This window comes from Sprattus sprattus (genome assembly GCF_963457725.1).
Source record: "Sprattus sprattus genome assembly, chromosome: 4".
NCBI lineage: Eukaryota > Metazoa > Chordata > Actinopteri > Clupeiformes > Clupeidae > Sprattus > Sprattus sprattus.
Window position 1 is genome coordinate 39,059,233 of NC_137923.1, and position 11,709 is coordinate 39,070,941.

Here is an 11,709-nt window from a genome sequence, read left to right on the forward strand (position 1 = left end):
CCAGCACAGATGTAATAAGTATTTTTGTGGAAAGTTTTAAAATGGCCTAAAATTACACTTCTGAGCTTTAAGCGGTGGCTCAGACCCGGGGTTCACTTCCTTCCCGCATCTCTTCTTTATCACCATTACAGCAATTGCTCTGCAATTTCTTAAAGCTTTCATCTTTCTTTCCTCTGCAGTTCACTTTTGTTGTCAACTGTAGGTTTATGCCACTCTCTTAGAAAGCCATTAAATGACCTGAGAGTGATCCCAGTTGGCCAGACAAGCACAACAGCTTCAGCCTTCCCTTTTGAATCAATGATCTTGATGGTGCTTAGATCACTGTCATTCATCACGATGATCAATATGTTCAAAGAGGGGTATGTTCCAGCTGCAGGTGGCCATGTCTGTGGCCCCTTCTCAAAAATTGGCTCTTATGATAAGCCTGCTACTCGTGGAGGCTTCTGCATAATCTTTCGAGAACTGTCTGTGTTTGTTATTCTGTACACTTAAGACTAAAAAAGGTTCTGTATTTGCACAATACTGTTTTATTTCTGCTGGGCCCAAACAAACAACACGATGATTTCAAAGCAGATCAAAGATACAGCCATAGTAAACTCCTTCTGTAAATCTGCAGAGCTGAAAATAGGTACAGAGTACAGAGTAGAGTTAAAGGGGGAGGGGGACACACCAGTGAACTATGAGCTGGTGAGATTCAGCTCAGCATTCTAAAAATACTCTCATATTCTACAGACAAATTGCATAAGATAGTTGTGAAGGGAAAAAAATGCAGTCAAACAGAGGACAGCCTTTAAGTTTCGAGAGGACTTACAACAGCTGATCTTGCATCTCCATCACACTGGAACTGAAACTCTCTTCTGAACAGCTAACCCTTTGTGGCACTGTAAAAAATAACCTATGTTCAATTTCCCCCGCAACCATATCTATTTATTTCACCCTTACTGTATAACAGTCCTACACATACCGCATAGCATTTATTTATTCCTGCTCTCTCTGGACTCTCCACTTTGCACTATTGTATATGTACTCCTTGTATATGGGCCATTCTACCGAATTCGTGTAATATGTAGTCCCTCAACAATAAAATCTATTTACAAAACAATTAGGTATTTAGGCATAGATATTAAATTAGAAAATGTTATGGTCTATATAAACCCAATGCATTACATGAGATAGTGATAAGCTAAATATATACAAAATCATCATTTATAGGGTACTTTCTATTGGGAAGTAGCTGTCCCCAACCCTGACATCTAAATTTCAATGCCTTTAAATAACACTTTTCATTTTTTTTTTTTTTTTCAATGATTTAATTTCAAAGATCTTTATGATTGGGTTGAAACAGAACTTGGAATATTTAGATTTATTGTGGGTTTAATTTTTAAATCAATTTACTATACTCAAAAAATCATGTCCCTAGTTTTCATGTCACTACCGAAACACAAGAGTTTTAGTCCATTGGCTGAGCCTGTGTTTTAGCCACGACTCTGCATTTTTGACCATGCAGTGACACTGCATCTCTGTCCCTCATGGTTGAATGGTAAGTAGCTAAATCCCATAGTTTTTATATAAATGTGTTCCAAAGTCTGAAAATCGACGTGTAACCTTAAGAATTGTCACTACCGAAACGCATGTTTTCTTCAATTAAGTAAACCTTTTGGGGTTTCATGGAAAATCTTATGTTTGTATGTGTGTACACCTCTTCAAAGATGTGTTTGCAAGAATTCTTTATTTATGCTTAAAGTTAGCTAGAATTGTCACTACCGAAACAGTCACTACCGAAACATATGGTAGTGACCAGATGATTTTGGTAGTGACAAAATGAAATGGCAAGTAGTTCAATCCCATAATTTTTAAATAAATGTGTTGTGTGGACTAAAGGGAGGCCCAGAGCACCTTTTGGATGAATTTGGGAGAGAAATGAACATCCATCCAACAGTGCAGTCACTACCGAAACAGTGCAGTCACTACCGAAACAGATAAATTGACCTTGAAAATTTGGTAAAAAATTAATTTCTATGGATTTCATTGTGAAAATCTTCAAGAAATATTTGTAAAAATACTCTTCAGAGAAGGGAAGGAAACACAATCTGAACAGGTCAATAATAATACTTTTTTACTATAGTAAATGTGATGTTTCGGTAGTGACAATTTTTGGAAGAGGAAAAACATTCCAACACATTCTGAAAATACAATATAAAACTTGACAGTTCTTTTACTAGATATGTGTACTTTAGATATGGTACAATATACATACGGACAAAGTTTTGGGAAAAAAACATACAAAAATTCTAAATATATCCGACATGACTTTGCATCAATTCGGTAGAATGGCCCATATACTTTTTTAGACTTATTGGATTGTTGACCTTTGCACTGTTGTATTGTTTTGCACTGTTGTATTGTTTTGTGTTGTGTTGTATATTTGAGTAATATGTAAGCACAGTGAGAGCCACTGCACCAAGACAAATTCCTTGTTTGTGCAAACTAACTTGGCCAATAAAAGCTGATTCTGATTCTGATCACTCCTGCCTTTAAAAAGTCCAACAGGAGAGAGCGCAGAGCATTGCATGAAGGAAACAAAATATGCTAATATGGCCTAGATTTCTGTTTTTCAAGACAACCAACAGGATGCATTAATCTGCATACGTTTAATAAAGACCTTACAGCCTCTCTGATAGCAGATCTCAGGTGGTGGTCTATTGAAGAACAGAACAGAGAGAAGAGAGAGATAACAAGGGAGAAAGAGAGAAAGGGGGAGAGAGCAGAAGAGCTTTAAAAATGCAACAATCAATCATGTTTGATTACAACCCTCATTCGCCCTCTTCTGTTCGATGTTTGTTCGAAACTTAACAATATGCAAAGTCAACAGTTTGAAGCCTAACTACATGCAGAGCCAACACTCTGAAACCTAATGTACACAAACATGATTGTGTGCTATTGAAATAGTGTTGGTAAGGATAATGAGTTCACCTCTAGTGATTAGACAAAGGCTTGGCGATGTTGACGGTATCACTACAGAATACACAGTGCAGAGATGAGAACATTATCAAGGCATCATCAAGAGCAATATCAAAATTCAATATTTATTCATGGTCAGCATGGGAGTGCATTCGCTAAATGTCATTTTGATTTTAAATGTGACGTTCAGGGCTACAGTATTGCACACACTATGCAAAACAAGTTATTTTGGCAGGCAGTTTCAACAGGCAGTTTCTTTAGGACGTCAGAAAAACTATTTCATTTCGCATTGACTTTGCTTTAAAAAATAAATTTAGCGCTGTGATTTAATCAGTGTAATCTCCTTGGAACAAATTATTCCACACATATGAATTCTCACAGTTTCAAAGTTGTGTTCAGGCATTTAGTGCCTGAATGGGGAAAACAAGGTACTCCAAATGAAGAACTAATTAGCACAACATTATTAGTAATATCTCCTGTGTAAAATGGGTTTATGAACAACAATTTAATCATTATGGTCCCTGTACATTTTGTAGATATGCAGTCCTCCATTCATAGATAACCACTCACACAACAATGTAATCTCATTTGTCCATTTACAGCATTTGTTTGTGACATTTCATGATTGTGTGCAAAAAATAATATAAATTTATATTAAGGTAAAATGCTAGGCAAGTCATTACTGTAGACTACTAAATGATACTTAAGCACATTACTATTTTTCAAAATAGCCTGATATAAGGCAGAAACCCAGGTTGATTAGGAGCAAATAGATCAATGAAGTACATTTCTAATGGGAACAAAACAGCAAAACAAAATGCTAGAACAAGCGCTCCTCTCCAAGAACACTCTGACTGAAAGGCCACTTCACAACAAATTGCACATGAATATATTAAAAGGTCATTACGCAACTCAAATTTGGCGAAATTAGTCAACTAAATGGTGTAGACTGGTACCAGGATTTTTCCAAGAAGATCATGCCATGACTCTTCAGGGTGAAGCTGGGCTGGTTACTGGGTAGAATTCAATTCAACCATTTAGCACCCATTTGAAATTAACATTTAGTGGGCAAAAGTTCTGTTTAAGTAAAGATTGACCCATATTTTAGGGTCAAAATATCACCTGCTGTATCAAATATGGAAGCTTTAATTTTCTATTTAATATAAATGTCACTACTGAAACATAGTAATACACTTAAGTAAAAAAAAGTATTATTATTAACCTGTTCAGATTTTGTTTCCTTCCCTTCTCTGACGAGTATTTTCTTCAAATATTTCTTGAAGGTTTTCACTATTAAATCCATAAAAATTTAATTTTCCCCAAATTTCAAAGTTCAATTTATACAATCAAAATCTAAGTGCAATATTTCCTTGTAAAATGCAAAATACTGATCATATTGATTCCAGAGTTGATGATTGAACATACATTTATCCAATCAGTATCATAACATTTTAGTTGATAACTCAATATACTTATTTTTTTTACAAAACATCCAATGTTTCCAAGTGACTGGTCTGTTTTCGGTAGTGAGTACAGTATTTTGTTTGCAAGGTTGTATCATATTTCCTCAACCTTATTGCTTAATATTGACTCATAACATGCCTTAGGTTGGGAATTTTACAAACACAAATGTTTTGTGGTCAATAGAATAATTTAATTTTACAATTGTTCATCCAGAACCATTTAAAGTACAAACAGTTCTCTTCATGGTGGCTCCAACGCCTTTGGCAGGCCCTTTCCCGTGACCAGCTTCCAGGAAACTCTAGTTTACAGCGGTAAATCCCATCTTGAAAGGAATGGTGCTCAAGAGATAGAAATTCTTCTTTCCTCTATCACGTTCGGCCAATCGCTGATGAAGAAGAGCTTTTGAATCCTAGGATGGTTCTTCAGGAACTGAAGTACTAGTAGAAGTTGAGCCCAAATGGCAGGAGGACCATGCTTCATCGAAGGTGACAAGGCACAGAATGTCAGTGTACAACACATTTATATCAAAACGATGGGATTTAGCTACTTACCATTCAACTATGAGGGACAGGGATGCAGTGTCACTGCATGGTCAAAAATGCAGGGTCGTGGCTAAAACACAGGCTCAGCAAATGGACTAAAACTCTTGTGTTTCATAGTGACATGAAAACTGGGGACATGATTTTTTTTTTTTTTTTTAATTAAACCCACAATAAATGCAAATCTTACAACTTCTGTTTAAACTTAATCATAAATATCTTTGAAATAACAATATTAAAAAAAAATCTATAGTTATTGTTATTTAGTTTAGTGTTATTTACAGAAATTGAAATTTAGATGTTAGGGTGGGGGACAGCTACTTCCAAATAGAAAGTACCCTATAAATGATGATTTTGTATATATTTAGCTTATCACTTTCTAATTTAATGCCTTGGGTTTAAATAGACCATAACATATTCTTAGTAAATATCTATGGATAAATACTTAATAGTTTTGTAAATTGTTTTCTTGTTGAGGGGCCGCACTTTGCACCAATTCGGTAGAATGGCCTATATAAACAAAACTACAGAACCTGGTTTTTGCCTCATTCCTTCTTGCTGGCTCCTCTCATTGCGCAGATAAAACCTCACTGTAATGTCTAAGGTCAAAATATTTTGACATCAGAGCTGTTTGTTATTCCACATGCGTAAAAGAACAGATTCACCAACTGGTCTTCCGTATTTACCTTGAGTGTCTCCAAACGACCAGTAGGTGACGCTCAGGAGCAGGGGGGAGGTGGTGACACAAACGTTTGCCTTCCTCCACATCTTAAGGAAATTAAGGCTGTCCTGCTGCCAATAGCACCTGACCCGCAGGTGCAACAGAGGGCCCAGTTGAGACACAAATCTGTCACCCCAACCGAAAGAAATACTTTATGCTGCTCGCTCAGTTGCCTACTGATAGTTAACTGCTTTAGTGAACTCCTCGAGACCTTTCTGAATTCCACAAACGGCTATGAATTTTAAAGTAGCTCAAGGTCGAAAGGTTGTTTTAAGTGCTGTTCAAAGCCGTGCCAAGGAGTGGATGTCTTGTTCTCACGGAGAAAAACGAAGAGTGCTTCTCTTCTCAGGGCTGTTTCTTTTTCATCTCCTTGCATGTTTCTCAGTCAATCACGAGAGATTAATGCATTCTCCAGAGAAATTAATGAAGTGAAGAGTGACTGCTGAATGTTCTAATTCCAGGAGCTCATCCAACAGAGATACGAGATACGGTACAAAGGCTGACCTCATGGTATCAGATAGGCAGCAGGTTCTTTGATTAAACACAGCTCGTACACCAGAAACTGCTATAGAGACTATTGATTGTACTATGTCTTTAATGAACATGCTTTACACCAAGGAGATCTGGTGGAAAGATTGAGTGCCATTCAGTATACCAACTCAAGTAAGATGTAATTTTTTCAAAGCTCGGAGAGCCGAATAATCCTATGGACTCTTAAAGGCAAGAGCATATGTAGTCATCTTAAAACAGGATGAATTAGGAAGCTTCATGAAATTATTCAATGTGTTCAGTTTTTTGACCTTTCTTAAGACTGATCAAATATTTAATACAGTTTCATTCCAGTCTGATTCAGACTGTAACTTCTTCTCCATTAAAAATGTAGGTAAACATTCAAGTAAATAGACAAAGCAAATTAGAACAAAATTGTTGATCATATCACTTTCACAAAAGACCGATACGATCTAACAAATGCCCTTTGGTCAACAATCTGTGTGTGGGCCATACTTATTTTCTTTCGATAATGAGAAAACCACTGCAGAATTCAATCCATGCTATGACAATCAACTTACTCTGGTGAGACTCTTTGGGTGATCAATACTGTCCTAGACTTTGACAGATTCAGACACCCAAGGGTTGGTAGAGCCTCTGTGTAGACATGTCTCTGATCAGGCTAACCTTCCCTGTTCAGTTACAATGGTCAAAATCAATGCATGTTCTTTCAAGATGGCATATACTGTCAGTATGACATATCTCAATCCAGTGTGTAAGAGAAAAACATGTGCACGCATCAGTCTCCTCAGGCTGGCATAACCTTTCTTGTGGTGTGTTATCTATTAAAGGTGTTCTCTGACTCTGGTAAAGCCATTTAGTCATTTACTGCTGAATTTAGAAAATGGAATCAAAAATGAAAGGAGACTTAAAGTGGCATTATGCAGTAATTGCACTTCAGGGTTAGGGGTATGATAAGCAGTTTTACCTAAAAATAACAGCTTCAAAAAAATTGGGGTGCTACAATGGCTTTTAATATGGAGAATCACTTCCGTGCCATTGCAATACCAGGGTCTGTAGGCATATTACTGCGTTATGTAGGTTTGCCTGAAGCCGCCCGGTTTCTACTGTCTGCCGAACTAGTAAGTAGCTTATTTGCCGTCTTGCTTTGTCTTGTGTTGCACTTGCTTGATTGACTGTGTTAGGACAGTTGTTGACTAACTAGTTTGTCATAGTGTCAAAATAAGCACATTTCAAGAGGTTTCCCTAGTTTTGGCCGCAAGCATCTCGTTAGCGATTAGCCATTCTTCCGTTATGCTGCTTTAAATGGTAACCCTTAACAGAATCATTAGAAATAATGAATACCTCCTGTATGAAATGGGCCATGTGTATTGAATGGTGGTGAACGCCTGCCCTCAGTGTAAATTACAACAATCACACTTCAGTTTCTCTCAGAAAAAGTAGAGATATTAGTTTTTAAGCAGCTGTCTTATTTCCTGTTTGCCTCCATGAATGAAAGACCATGTTACCCTTTCATGCTAAATATGTCATGAGCAGAACTCCTATTCATGTATTTTATGTTCTGAGTAGACTGACTCCTATCTCCTGTCTGGAATGCTATGGCATAATGGCCTGGCACTGCCAAATTCTCATTTCAGTTTTCTGCCAGGCTTATGGTCTGGAAATACTAAGAGAGGACAGGACCGCTTGTTGGACCATATGTTGAGGTCATATGTGAAGTTTAGGGTGATGGCAAAAGGGAGGGCAGTATTGCTGCCATCAGGGGCGTAGCCACGTGGTGGCCAGGGGGGGCCACGGCCACCATTGGCCAGAGAATGGCCACCTTGCCAGCCCCCCTCAACCTCACAGCTTGGCAAAAAAAAAAAAACGGTGACGGTAAACGGTATAAAGCTGAAATAAATGCATTAGCATTTTTTTATGAAGTGGTCTTATATTGTCATTTGTCACTTACACTACAAGCCCCATATTCGCAGCATGTGTGTGCGTTTTAAAATAGTAGTTTTTAACAATTAAGTGCCACCCCAAATAAAAGACTGGCCAGAGCTGGCCCCTCCAGAAATAATGTCCTGGCTACGCCCCTGGCTGCCATCAGGGAGGTGAGAGAAGACACCACATTTTGAAGTTGTGGAAGACTGAACAAAAAAGTGGTATGAGCTGTTCTTGAAGGAGAAGATGATGTTGTTCATCTCCCTAGCAAATACTTTCATTTTGATTTGCTGTCTCTGTTAAGCCTTTTCTGTGAGCTCTGCACTTATAACACGAACTACAAGCTGCTTCAATGGGCCCACATTTCATTGCTGAGCAACTGGCAACAAGCAAGCGATGAGCAACGAGCAAAGTGCGCCATACATGATCTAAAGCTAATTTAATTGTTTGGCTAAATCGTTGCTGCGCGTCGGGCCTAACAACACCCTCGAACAAGTACATTATTGACGATACCGTACTGCCTCTCGAACCTAATTGCTTAAGTATAATTTGGATTACCTATGGCTCCAGCCAAATTGGACTACCAAAGGAACACGTCCAGACCACAATGAATAAAGCGAATATGAGCTGGCAGCATACTGCTTTACACTACAAAACACAGCGTGGGTTTCGCACTCTCCCAAAGGGGCCCCAACAAGCCTCTTTGAATGTTTGCTGGTGGTTGTATTCTTTTATGCCAAAGCCCTGGTCTTCATGCCAAAGATCACCCTTTGCTCTGATGAGAAACATGTGATGTTACAGTGAGCTTTGTGTTAACAAAAACAGCAACAGCCGACAGCTCTGTCTGAATCATGCCCATATCCTCCAACGGTGCTAATCAGTGGGGTGGTATGCCACAAGGTCCTAATTAAAATCGTGATGCCGAGGTGAGTCTGGTTTGTCTGCCTGCCTGTGTCTGTTTCTCATTAATACATGTTGCCTCCCACACCATCACAATGTCTGTTTGTTTAAACGAGCATCACTGTAAGAATTCTCTGGCAGAATGTCTGGTCTTTGACTTCAACCTCTGTGATGACATAAATGTCTAACAATATGCCAGTGGGTAAACACATATTTAATTGGCAAGCCCAGGCTTTTATTGTCTGGACACAATATATATGAGCCCCTTAAGTACAATTCAAGCTGCATCTCAGCCTTCACCTCAAAGCTGCCCAAACCACACAACTGTCCTGCTATAAACTTTTAAAACCAACTTGGGACTACGGCAGTTAATGTTTTATTACAGAAGACTTATGATCAACTGTAACTAAATGGCATATTTACTGAACTATTTGTGAATGTGTTTTATGACAAAAAATCTCAGCCCTTCTGTTTGTGACTTTGCTGTCTCCTTGTTGTTGTAGTCGAGTAGACTAACTGCCAAAGAGCACACAACAAAACAAAGGGTTCTTTTCCATTCCCGTCTTTGTCTTAAATCTTAAGAGCATAAACACAATACTTACACTTTCAGCAGGGAAGACCAGTAAGTCTGACCATGAGTTAAGCACCTTATGAAACAGTTCCTAGTAGATAGCTGCTATGCCCCAACCTTTGCCGGCCCTATGGGGCAAACAACACTCCACCACTGACCCAAATTAACCACTGACCCAAATTAACTACTGAAATTCCCTTTTACAAGCGAGAGGCCGCAAGATAGAGGCCTCTTCTTCTGCAGTAGGAAACTGGAGTTTCTAACTCCTGCTTAATCACCTGGCCAGTTGCATCTCATCCGGCAATCAGGTATCACAACCTGGGCGGAGCTACAGAAAGGGGAGGAAGTGGTAAACACAAAACACTTGTGCCCGTAACAATAGCCATGTACACTCGGACATTTTAAGTATCAAATGGCTATGAAAGTACAGTTCTTGCATATGGTGAACATATGTAAATGGGATCTTTAGCTAGGATGTTTTTGATGCTGAAGCTGAACACTCTCCAGTGTCAGTTCATAAAGCCCACACAAAGCACTCTTGCAAAGCATGACTAAAATCATCTTATTGTTCTGCCTCCCAGGGGTGGCCAAGGCATTTTCACACTATACAAAGCTTTTGATCCAGTGAAATAAACTACTGAGTGAGATACTGGACATACAAATGGTCTTGCAATTACACAAAAAGCCAATCTGTGAAGGCGCCAACCACAAATGGCATGCAAGGTAATGGTATTCTCTGCAGGAGAAAATTATAGCCATTGGATATAGGATGAGAATGGAGTGAGCATTTGCATAATAATTATGTTATGGAAAAGACATTTAAAAAACAAAGAGGATTAAGTCAGGCATTACAGTGTTAGTCTTAACAGTCTACGGTCATATAATATTCCCGCTGCTTCGAACGAGGCACTGCTACCATAAGGAAATGTCCTGTTTGTTTATGTGTTTTATTGCTTCATAGCCTTTATGTCATTTAGACCTTTTCATCCAGATATATAAGCAGGGTCACACATTTGTTTCACAAGACTTACTTAAAGAAGGAAATGTTCCAAGCATCTGGGCTTCCCACTAGCGGAGGATTAATGTGCCCCAACCCACCCCACTTCCTCTCATCAAAGAATAATTATTTTAGGCGTTGGATTTCCACAGACATTACCTGTTATATATAAAAAGTATTACTTGACCAACAAACATTTAATATACAATATCACATGAAAAGATAATTCTGTCATAGGAAAGGATCATGATTGACTACATTGTACTTTTTTCTTTCAACATACAGTCCTGCTCACCATTATTGGCACCCCTAGTGAATATGAGCAAACAGGGTATGAAAAAATATGTCTGTGCTGTTTATCCTCTTGGTGTTTCACATTAAAAATACCTTTTCATTGAAGTTAAATTATTGTAAGAAAAAACAACGGTAGAGATCAAATAAATATTTTTCCCAAAAACATGTGTGCCACTATTATTGGCACCTCTAAAATAATCTTATAATTGAAATCTAACTGAAGTATATTTCCAGTCATGTTTTACATTTTTAAGTTCACCTGTTTAATTATGAACTCTTAAGAGGTTAACCATGACTTCCTGTTCCACTGACGTACAAATATGATGTGACACAGGCCAAATTCCATTAGTCATTCATCACAATGGGAAAGACCCAAGAACACAGTGACGATGTGCGATGAAAAGTTGTTGACCTGCACAAATCAAGAAATGGACACAAGAAAATCTTGTACCAGTTGAAAATACCCATTTCCACTATCATGGAAATAATAAAGTTTAAAGTTTAAAGCGTCAGGAGATGTTAAGAATCAGTCTGAAAGCCGACGTGTGTGTACATTGACCCCACGCACCGTGAGGAGGATGGTTCGACTGGCAAAATAATCTCCAAGGATCACAGCTGGAGAATTGCAGACAGTAGTTGAGTCTTGGGGTCAGAAAGTCTCCAAAACTACCATCAGAAACCACCTACATCACCACAGGTTGTTTTGGAGGGTTGCCAGAAAAAAGCCTCTGCTGTCAATCAACAACAAACTAAAGTGCCTACAGTTTACCAAATGGAAGTCAGACTTTCAATGGGACTGAGTTAAATGGTCAGATGAGACCAAAAT